Consider the following 12,464-nt stretch of genomic DNA (forward strand, 5'->3'; position numbering starts at 1 on the left):
TCTCAAACTCATTCAACCAATGGTTGAGAGTATCTAGCTTTCAAATGTGTAGGTTATTAAAATGATGCCTACACTGCTCGGCAGTGTGTCGGATACCAGTGGAACTGGATGCAACCTGGGTCACACTATGCCACACCTCAGACTTGCACTGAGAGTCAAAATAGTCCCCCCTGGTGAAGCCTTTAGATGTGGTGCTTTACCAGGAGTCCAGTAAATATCCTGTATTCCTAGACACCAGACCCCTCTGTGCCCTAAACTTGGCACCTTTCTCTCTAATGCCAGCCATGTCTACCAGCCAAACTAGAGCAATGGAAACTGATGCTTTCCTGCCAATTCCAGTTATCACATTTAATGGTAGTACATAAACTTGAGCAACAATGCTAACCGTGTTTGTGCAATGTTAAGCAGAATGCAGCAGTGCCAAGCAGGGGGGGATTAAATAATTGAAATCTGAAGGTTAAACTGACACTTGACCTTAGTTTGAGGGGTGTCTACTTATGTATCCTGTAAATATATATTAGAAATTGGAAGCTAACTGTAAGGTGAATTAAGTATGCAGACATGCACTGTGGGCATAAATGTAATGACCTAACACATTTGTTTTTGCCTTTATACACTGAGGAAAATTGATTTTTATACTGTGGGATACAAACCTAGGCATAAGAGTCAAAACATTTTCTTCCATAGCATTGATTTTAAATCTTTGCCACAGAAGAAGTACATAAATACAGGTGACAGTCTGAGCTATTACACATGTATGCGTGTGATGTGACAAGGTTATTGGCTATAGATCCAGTTGTGTATGTGTATTATGTAATTGTAAAGCCCATGCAAGTCCAGATAGGAGAATTATACTCATAGAAATATAGCAGACAGCATGCACTCATTCATACTTTTGAAAATAAAATAATGATGTCTCATTCCTCATACATATAATTTGTATCAGCTCCACTATCTAAAGTGTTTTAAGTGAGACTGAATATAATGGGAAGTGGAACAATAGTAGAAGTGTATGGAATATCCTGTGTCATAACCCAGGATCATGTATATGGCAACCCTGCACTTACTACTGTTGCCACAAGAATGTTGAAATAGCCCATGTCTGTTTTTAAGTTTATTGCTATAAACTGCACTTTCACAACAGTTAAAATAGGTTGCACACCCTTTATTAAAACCCAGGACCATCTGTACAACAAAACCTACACTTACACCTGCTGCCACAGGACTAGCTATATGCCATTTTCTAATTTCCTTATCATTCTTAAGCACTTAACTGCCACACAATGCTGCTTAGCAGGTTTGTGCAGTGTCCAACAGAATTAATCAACTGCATCCACTTTCAATTATTGGCTGTCTTGAGTCCTGCCTGCAGGTATTCAATGGCTGCAGCTGCTGGGGAACCTTGATAACTATCACACAATGCTGCTAAATGCAGCTTTGTGATGAAACACAGAATTGCAATACTGTTTTGTTTTTTACCTTTGCCCTTTTACAGGTATTTTGCAGGTTTCTGTCTGCTTCCTGGGTGGGCCACTAGTCCAGTTTGCACACTGGCAGGCTTCATCCAAATGAGATAAGCACAGCCAAACCTTACATTAATTTTCTCCATTTCCCATATTTGTGCTAAGTGGCCCATCGTACAAATGTCGTCGTCCCCCCAAAAAAAAAGAAAAAAAGAAAAAAGGAAAAAGTAGTTAAAATGATGAAAATCAATCTATAACATGCACACTACAAAATGTTAGTACAGTATTTCTACATATATATGAAGAAGATAAATCCACAGACCGCCAGGCTGAAATCGAAGTTCTTTATTTAAAACAAAGGTGAAGTTAGCGCTTTCGGGTAAAAACCCTTCCTCAGACATAAAAACATCTAACAATCACATTATTTAAAAATGCATACTAACCAATCACCAAATGAAAACAATTAAACGCTCAACACAATTATTTCACATAGGGTCTACGCCTACTGAGTATAGGCTTTAAAGGCACCACACCATTTAGCCAAGAGTATCTGCTTTCTCCCAGTTCAATAATCCATCTTGTTTCATTATACTCAGTATTATTTGCAATGTTCCCCTTTCTATTGCCCTCTCTTATGAGTTGCAAGCTTGAAACAAAAAGCTATGGTTTTTATGACCTTCTATATGCATAGCTAAGGCATTATGCTTATCAGATAACCTTATTGCTGAAAGATGTCATAGAATTCTATCCTTGAACCTACAATCCATCTTGCCTACATAAAATGCTGCACAGCAAGTGCAGGAGGCCAGATAGATAATATTTTGTGACAGGCATGTAGCAAAAACTCTAGGTGAATACTCTTTATGTGTAATGGGATGTTTAAAAATGTGTGTTCTGTTAATGAACCTACAAGCTTTACAGCTTTGATATGAATATGTGCCTACTCTATTGGGCATAGTCACAGAGCTACAAGTCCTATCACAGAGAATCTGCTTTAAGTTCTTTTTTGTCTTGTAGACAAAATCAGGTTGTCCACCTAGCACGCACTTCAGGGAGTCATCTTAGGTTCTTAGGTTCTTAGATTAGTACTAAGCTAACTGCCCTTGCGAGCCATTTTAAGCCTAGCCAATTATCCCTTGTGAGACTCAAACCCTGCACCTTGTGTTTGTAAGATAAACACCTTACCCATTAGGCCACCCTCCCAACCATCTGTATTTAAAATCTTCCAATTATCCCTTTTGACATTTTGTACCCACCTAATATCACTACTGTAGGTAAGGTACAGGGGAACATGACTTTTATCATTGTAAACACATCTATTTCTATGGAGTTGTGATTGATGTACCATGTTTTTGACTCTATTGGTCTTCCCCTTATGGGATAACCATGGTGCTGCTATGGTTTCCCTTAACAGAATGGAGTCCTTCATGGAATCATCAACCATTTCTCGATTATAACCTCTAGTCACAAGTCTATCAGTAAAGGTACTCAACTCATGTTCAAAAGCCTCATCATCAGTGCAAAGTCTGGACAGGTGTAAAGTTTGTCCTTTCACTATGTTATGGAAGACATGGCCTGGATGCATGCTATCTTTAGATACAAGGCCATTCCTCCAACAATCTTTTCTGAATACCTTAGAATGTATAATACCCTCATATGTTTGTTCCAATTTAACATCTAGAAAGTCTATCTCCTTAAAGGAATAATTCAAAGTAAAAGATAGAAATTCTGTGGAATTTTCTAGCTATTCAATAAACAATTTTAAAGAGTCGACAGTACCTATCCATAGAAAAAAACACATCATCTACAAAACGTGTGTAGAAAACCAAATAAGGTTTCCACATATGTTCTGCTTTGAAGACAGTGTCAGACTCCCATTGTGCAAGGACCAAGTTAGCATAAGAGTTGGCACAGGGGGTGCCCATGTCTACACCCCCCCATCTCTGCCAATATCTACATAGGTCTGGATTTGAACTTTCACTCCAATGAACCTTCAGTACACAGGCAGGTTGCCTTATCCCTCTTTGCCACTCAAATACCTTTGCGGCAAGCAGCTGAAATCATTTTGCACACAACCAACTGCACTATCATCTACAGTGATATGAAACTATACAAGTGCTATTTGAATATTTATTACTTTTGGATGTAGTGCACTAAGTGATCACACAAGTAATTATGAGTATTGCTTGCAAATATGCAGCTGTGTGTTACATCTCTGTGATTGCTGCTCATTCTTCTCTTATCTGTTAATTACCTGAGATATGCAGTCTGTAATCCATTCTATAACATTGTCCTTAAAATGTGTGAGGATATTAAATGGCAATAATATAATATGCAGTTGCCAACAAATGAAAGGGAGGTTGGATGTTAATGAATGGAACCTGTGAATTAAATGCTGCTTACTTACATTTCCAACCTTGACAAAATTATATCTAACACTTTGTAAGTCTAACCTGACACATGCACTGGATGTAGGGCAGTCTGCATTGCTGTTGTGTTTTCCTTCTCTGAACCAGTAGTCATTCACATTTGCAATCCATTAAAAACAAACACCAAGGGAGTTCCTGCACTATGGTTACATCTACTACACAGTGAGCCAAGTATTTGCAATTCAACAATTCTAATGAATTTACAGCACATTTGCATATTCACTATGCTGACAGCCCTGAATCTACACCATTAAAAGGCAACCGTGTAGCTAGGGAAACTGAAGGTGAGGAGAATTGTTTATATGGGAGACACAGAAAAGAGGCTATTACTTTGGGATATATCTGCACAGAAGATTATTGAACTTGAGAAGGTATGCTTGCATTTTGTCAGCTACTGTATATACTACATATACTGAAATGTAATTAAGAAAAATCTATTTAATAGTTTATATATATATATATATATATATATATATATATATATATATATATATATATATATATATATATATATATATCTACATAGTGATTAAAAATATTTTTATGCTTTTATCTGTATAAGTTAGAAGTACACTGATGGCATGGGCATGTTTGTCAGGGCATTTCACAGATATACATGACTGGTAAAACCTTAACAAGAAATGCTCTGTGTAAAATTTATAAATATGTTTCAGGGACATTTCATTTCATAGTACTTTTAGCATTAAAGCGATGGTTTGTTAGCAAAATGTGTCATTTGCCTCTTCTTTTGTGGTTGGGGGAGCAAGCTGCATTTCTGTTATGGCACAAACAGTAATATAGGTTCATAGGTTCATAGGTTCATACTAGGCTATCTGCCCTAGGGCATTTATAAGCCTAGCCAGAGTGTGTGTGGCTTTCACCACCCCTTAGGATGAGAATACTATACCCATTAGTTTGCTGTGCCTCTGTCCAGCAGTGACACAGAGATGATTCCCGGGGTAAACCTACGATCTCCCATCCACTCGTCAAGATTTCTCTTGAAAAGAGTCAGTGAGGGGCTCTGCCTCACATGGACTGGGATTCTGTTACATAGTGCAGGGAGTCTCTGGGTGATGAATCTGTCCCTCCAGCATGTCCTATTTATATCCGTGTTCAGGTTTAAGTCTCTTGCTCTTGTGGCTCTGGTGGATTTGGATTTTTTGAGGTGGAGCATGTCCATTAATTCTGGGTTGGACATGGCCTTGTATGTTAGGCACAGATCACCTCTGAGCAGACGGTATGCGACTGAATAGAGCTGGAGTTTCTTCAGTCGGGCATCGTATGACATATGTTTGAGCCCCTTTATCCTTTTGGTGAGGAACTTTTGGGGTCTTTCCAACTGCTGCAGGTGTCGGGTAAGGTACATTCCGAATGGGGCGTTGTACTCAATCATTGGTCTGATAAGTGAAGAGTACAGGGGTACAATGACCTCTCCTGATCTGGATGTGAATCCCTTCATGATCAGGTGGGCAATGTAGAAGGTCCTCCTAACCACTTTTGCAACGTGAGTGTCAAAAGAGAGGTTACTGTCAACTTGGGTCCCCAGGTCCCTGATAACTTCTTCCGTGTTTAATGGATTACCACCTATGTGGTAATTAGGGGTTACCTTGTTTTTCCCAAAGGGTATGACTGTACATTTTTTGGCATTTAGCTTAAGGCCATGGCTCTGGCACCAGTTATCCATTTCTATGAGACATCTCTGGAGGATGTCTGTGTCTGATGGAGTGTCAATTATGGTGCCCAGTTTGCAGTCATCTGCAAATTTTGTCAGCCACAATCCCCCTATGTTTGCCTGCACTTCAGAAAAATAAATGCCGAACAAGAGGGGGCCCAGGACTGAGCCCTGTGTGACACCGCTCGTGACCGGCTTAGAGTCTGACATGGCACCAGCAACTCTAACCCTGTGTGTTCTGTCCTTGAGCCAGTTTGCAACCCATCTTGTGACATATGGGTTTACATCTAAGCTGGTGAGCTTTTCTATGATGCCCGAGTGGGGTATTGTGTCAACGCTTTTGCTAGGTCAAGGTAGGCTGTGTGAACTGCCTTACCCTCATCAATGGCCTTAGTGACTGTTTTGAAAAAGTCGACCAAGTTCAAGAGGCAGGATCTGCCCTTGACAAAGCCAAATTGGGTAGGATCCAGTGTCTGTAGGTCCCCAATGTCTTTATTTATGAGTTCCATTATGATCCTCTCCATAGCTTTGCAGACAAGGCTCGTCAAGCTTATGGGGCAGTAATTTCCAGGGTCGAAGAAGCACCGCCTTTGTGGAGTGGGACCACAGTTGCCGTGACGCCATTCTTTGGGTACGTATCCTGTAGTAAGGCTAAGATTAAACAGCAGCCTTATGTGTGGGTTTAGTTCCTCATTGAGTTTGTGTAGCACACAGCCGGGGACACCGTCCGGTCCCATTGATGCTGTGTTTTTGCTTTAGAGAGAGCATCTCTCACCTGGGCATCTGAGATGTTTGGGAGGCTAGACTCTGGTGGGATAGATATTTCTCCTTTTGGGGGAGGGAGGGAAGAAATTTGCACTGAAGCTGTCTGCCAGTATGTTGGCAATGTCTGTGGGTTCAGTGATTTTTATCATTTTGGACTAATTCTGAGCATATCTGGGAGTTTCCACCCAGGTTTCTAACATAGCTAAAGAAGGCCTTATGATTGTCTTTTGTGTCATTAGCGATTTTTCTCTCAAAGTTGGCCTTGGATGATCTTATGAGTGATCGTAGTTTTTGCTAGTATTGATCAGAGATGCCTTCCCTTTTAGGGATTTTGCTCTGTCATGTAGTAGCTTTCTCCTCTTGTTGTAGAGTTTGTTTATGGCTGGGGTCCACCAGACTGGGCCTGCCTTTGGTGGAAAGGGTCTTGATTTTATTAGGGATTGCTTGATCCATACATTCCTGGAGGTGCTCGTAGAAGGCATTTGTAAGGGTTTCAGCAGCGTGGGTTGTGGTTTCCACTGGCTCGGGGCCTTGAAGGATACCACTCCAGTCTTAAGAAGTGTGAAGTTTGCTTTTGAGAAGTTCTTCACTGTGGTCTTTTTTGCTGGGATGAGGGTGGGATGTGGATCTCCAGTGAGATTAATTTATGGTCTGATCTCACCAATGAGGGATACACTTCGTGTGGAGCATTTTGTCCCCATGTTTGTGATGATCAGGTCTAGTATATTTTCTCCTCTTCTGGGAATGGTGACTAGTTGTTCCATAGCATTTGAGTTTATGAACCTTTGGGCTAGGGTGTTGGGGCTTGAGTAATGTTCCCAGTCTATGTTTGGGTAGTTGAAGTCACCCAATATGATGGTGTTTGGAGAGACATTCATACTCTCCAGTGTCTTCAGGAAGGCTGTGTGGGTTTCCTGAGTTTGAGAAGGTGGTCTGTAGCATGCTACAAACTGTAGGGCAGTTTTATCTATGGTTAATTGCACCTGGATGGTCTCCGATGCTTCATGCGTTGCCACTAACCTGGAGGTGTGGGTATCCTTTATGAATATGGATACTCCCCCTCCTTTTGTGGTTTGGTCCAGATTTTGGGGCCGGAACGCATGATTTGAGGTATAACCTAATAGTGCTGGGGTGCTCTCAGGAGCCTTGAACCAGGTTTCAGTCACAGCACAGACATCGATGTTCTCCATATTGAGGAGGGCTTCGAGGGTGTACATCTTGAGGTTTAGACTTCTGGCATTGAGCAGTATTACCCTTAGTTTTTCTCCATTTTTGTTTTCTAGGGTGGTAGGTTTATCATTTGAGCCTTGCCTAAAAAAGGCACTATGGTTGTGGCAAGAGCCTTTGCCAATATCTGGAAGCCCAGGGGTGACAGGTGCAAGCCGTCCCTTGTGAAGCAGCATGGCTTGTCTAGCATGTCATCCCAGGCAGACAGACATTGGATCCCCTTAGAATGACACCAGTAATTAAGCCAATTATTAAAGCTGATCATTTTGTCTCTGTATTGTGGCATCATTCTTGGTGAGTGTAGGATACTGCTCAGGGTCAGGGTCATACCGGCCTGGACTACATAATCTGAGAGCTCCTCTATGTCTCTTTTCATGTAGTCCAGGGAGGTACATCTCAGGTCGTTCACACCGGCATGGACAATGACTGAGTCATACTTGTACTTGCTGTACAGTGACCTGAGTGCTTGTGTTATGTGGCGGATTCTAGCGCCTGACAGGCAGCTTACTGTGATCTTTTCCTTGTTCAGTCTGGTGAGTGGGACGTCGGTGTGTCTGACTATGGAGTCACCTATAACAAGTGTGTCTGGCATTGTGTTTGGCCTTAAGGGCTGTGACTGTTTAGCACACTGACTTTGAGAACTATGTGTTGCATGTCTTATGTCTTGAGGTGGCAGTTGCTTGGGTGTCTGCTTTGGAGGCCTCTGTAGTTTTGGTAGATTTTTGATCAGTGCCTCCGAGTATGTCTTTGTGTGTTTATGTGCTTGTTTTGCAGTTGTGATAGTTCTATGTGAAACTGGGTTTGTGGTGTGCAAAGTTTCCTTCTCCTCCTGTCTGGTCTTGCCAGTCCTGAGTTGAGAGAGCTCAGCCTCCAGTTTGGCTATATAGTTGCATCTCTCACATGTATTTGTGTTTTGTGGGAGAAGGAGTGGGTTGTCTGTGTACATGAGGCAATTGTAACATTACCTCAAGATGCCCAGATTCACCAGCTGAACAGGAGAGGACGCTAGCAACTGACCCTTCGACATGCTAGAAAAAGTGAAAAAGTTTGCTGTGTAACTGAGTCAGAAGGGACCTATAGGGAAATGGGTACTCAAGGGGATTCTAGGCTAATGTAGTACTTTGTTTAGTATATAAGTACTTTACCTATATAAAAATGCTTTAGGAGCAAGTGCTGAGCTTTTGAGATAGAGAATAGACTGTTTAGATTGCAAGTAGAGAAGTTCTAAGGGAAAAATTGAAGAGCAGGCTTTATGGAGCCAGAAATAGTTTAACCTTGTTTAACCGGCGCTGCCCGATGGTGCTCTATGGGCAACTCCGCTAAATCACGCAAGCGCTAAAGCGGGCTTTATAGCAGGGGGTTGAAAAGAGCTAGGAATTGACCCAAAATGGCCAATAGACTACAAGTTTCTGGCTGGAACCACTGCTCTAGGGACAAATAGGCTGCTCAGTGCTCCCCACTCCCACTGGTGAACAAAGAAGCTTCCCTTTATCCAAATAAGGATATGGAATAGCACAGGAGCCAAGCCAAAGCCCAGAGATCAGCAAACTCTGAAGACTGGACTATTCTAGTTCAGTAAGGCCGGAAAACAAGATTTTTTTTTTTTTTTTTTTTTTTTTTGCGCAGAAAACAGAGGAAAAACAGACAGTAAATGTTATAAATGCTTTTAAACGGCTAACGCACTTGAGTGTGTTAGCCTACAGGTAAAATTAAGCAACAAATAACTTTTTTAAAAGTGCAAAACAGTTAATCAACACAAAAACAGTTTAAATAGAATGCAGAGCTGTATAAACAGGCGAAAATGCAGTCGCTAAGCAGTAAATAATCAAAAAGCCAGAAAAAAATACTTAAATCAGGATAAAGTCACTCTTTTGCTCTCTGCTGCTTGTAGAACTCTGCAGGACACCACGAGGAGCTGTGCTGAGTTGAATACAAGCGAAAAAGCGCGCTAAAGCGGGCTTTATTACAGGGGGCTGAAAAGAGCTAGGAATTGACCCAAATTGGCCAATAGACTACAAGTTTCTGGCTGGAACCACTCCTCTAGGGACAAATAGGCCGCTCAGTGCTCCCCACTCCCACTGGGGAACAAAGACGCTTCCTTTTATCCAAATAAGGATATGGAATAGCACAGGAACCAAAACAAAGCCCAGAGATCAGCAAACTCTGAAGACTGGACTATTCTAGTTCAGTAAGGTGGGAAAACAAGATTTTTTTTTGTCTTTCTTTTTCTCAGAAAACAGAGGAAAAACAGACAGTAAATGCTATAAATGCTTTTAAGCGGCTAGCGCACTTGAGTGTGTTAGCCTACAGGTAAAATTAAGCAACAAATAACTTAAATAGAATGCAGAGCTGTATAAACAGGCTAAAATGCAGTCGCTAAGCAGTAAATAATCAAAAAGCCAGAAAAAATACTTAAATCAGTTATAGCAAATACAGTTATAACAAATGCTCTGAAATATACTGTATATTTCCAAAATGTTTGAGAAGGACAGTCAGAACACAAGAAGGTTCAGGCGAAAGAGAAAAAAAAAAGTTTTGTTTTACTTTTTGAAAGGGAAAAAGGAGGAACAGAAGGCCTTAGCAAATGTTCTCTCTGTATTAAGCAGAATGAGCTAATGACACTAGACTGGGAGGTGTGTCACAGTAGGGGCAGGCAACTGCAAAGCCACCAAGTATAAGAGCAAGACACCAACAAGGAGGGAGGGTGGGACAAAATAGCCTACAGACAGCAAGCACTAGAGAGACAAATGAAAGTTTTTAAACAGATAAGGATTTGTGAAGATACTGAATAGACAAAGTGCTTTATATATATTAAATTGTAAAAACAGTAATCTGTAAAAATAATAAAAAAAAATCAAGATACTTATATTTTGTAGCTCAGTTGCGGTCAACAACTTCTCCAGTCTGCACTGTGTGCAAAGACAGAAACCCTACCAAAGTTAGGGCTTAAAAACCAGAATAGCTTCTTTTTTTTTACAAGAACACAAAAGAACCAGCCCCCACTAGCCAAGAGATAATTACACAGAGGAAATGTTTCAGTTTACACAATAGCCTACAGACAGCAAGCACTAGAGAGACAAATGAAAGTTTTTAAACAGATAAGGATTGTCATTCTCCCTTTTTTGTCATCCATGGCCTAAGTCCTATTACTTACTAATAGACACATATAAGTCAAATAGGTCTCTGCTGTTACATGTTAAGGTCATTTCTGTAAAAATCTTCCACTTTTTATTTGCTTACACTACCAAGTAACAACATGCAAGGATATGTTAGTCATTCATATTGTTACATAATATATTCCAGGTTCAACACTTAGCTTGTAAATGTAGCAGTTACAACAGTTTTAGTTCAGGGCTGGATCTGTCTGATGAAAGCAGTACACAGACAATACATGGGGAGATGAAGGTTGTGACAGTTGCCTGGCATCAATGTTACTATATGTATACACATAAGGGGAAGGTTTTAGGCCCTTAATTGGTCAGTGAGTGTGCTATGCATTGTCTTTTACCCAATGTGAGGGCAAAGTGAGCACACATATATCTGCCTACACCCACAGCAGCTGCTGCTTTTTGCTATGACTCCTTGCCTGCATGTTGCTGTGGTGACCTTGCCATTGGTGTGGGTATGTGTGTTCCTTCCCCTTGTTGATCCTGCTGAAACTGTTTTCTCAGGATGATATTTTGTAGCAGGGCACATACTGTGAATATTTCAATACATGTCTATGGACTGTACTGCAGGGCTCCCCCAGATGTACATAGGCACCAGAACTGCAACTTCAGCAGCCCAAACACATTCTCTATGATATTTTTGGTTTGAGCATGTGCCTCATTATGGCGTTCTTCAACATGTGTGCATGCATTTCTGATGGGTGTCATCAGCTATGGTTCTAGTGCATAATCTGCATCTCCCAGTAAATGCCCCTGTGGGATATCCCCTAGTGAACATCTGATACAGTTGGGATACATGCCAGATATGTAAGACCATGGTAACTGCCTAGATTGCCAGCATACACATTCAAGATGATTCCCTTGGCATTACATACAACTTGACAGTGAATAGAATGTAAGCCCTTTCTATTAGTGTAGAGCCTTCCCTGTTCCCAAGGTGGTGCCTCATTTTTTACATGTGTGCAATCTGTGGCACCCAGTACTTCATGGTAGTGTACTACATGGTAGAACTCTTGCATATTTCTGGCCTTATCTTCAGGAATATGGGTCACTAGCATGTTGGAGCACAGCATTCAACAATTGATGGGGGATCCTGGATGCTGATGTCTGCAAAACCCCCAGCATGTCTCCTCTTGGTCTCTGAAAGGTACCTGCAGCTAAGATTCTAAATGCTACACATTCTTTTATGTCCACTGCGATGGGTTCTCCATTGTTTGCATGGCTTTGAGTTGAGGATGACAGAGGTTGCAGATTTCCTGAAGTGTGTCTCTATCCACCCTGTAGCACTCTGCAATTTCCACATCATGTAGGTTGCGATACATTTAATGGGGTCTGAAAACTATTCTCCTTCTTGGCCTTGGCCTACTAGCAACAGCAGTAGCAGCATAGACTTCAGCCTGTTACACATACACATGAATTAAAGCAACAGTAGCTCCTAACATTGTTTCTGTCTAGACTCCTTTACATGTCTGTATTCCTATAGGTTTTGATATTCACAGGGAAAACCAGCACTGAGTCTACATAGCTGCTTTATAGCTTGTTGAATAGCTCCTCCATCTTGGATTGGTTGATTAACATACAATTCAGCTGCTTATGCTGTAATTTGCATGCCATGAAGTTTACTTTGTTTGCGCAGCTGTGCATGGCTCTACTTACTGTGTACAGCCACTTATTGAATCCAAAAGACTGACCACAATGTGCACATGGTGGAAATGGATTATGTAGGTTTTTGTTTAATTTG

This window comes from Protopterus annectens, chromosome 7.part0 (genome assembly GCF_019279795.1).
Source record: "Protopterus annectens isolate FY-2018-M chromosome 7.part0, PAN1.0, whole genome shotgun sequence".
In the NCBI taxonomy this organism is placed as follows: domain Eukaryota; kingdom Metazoa; phylum Chordata; order Ceratodontiformes; family Protopteridae; genus Protopterus; species Protopterus annectens.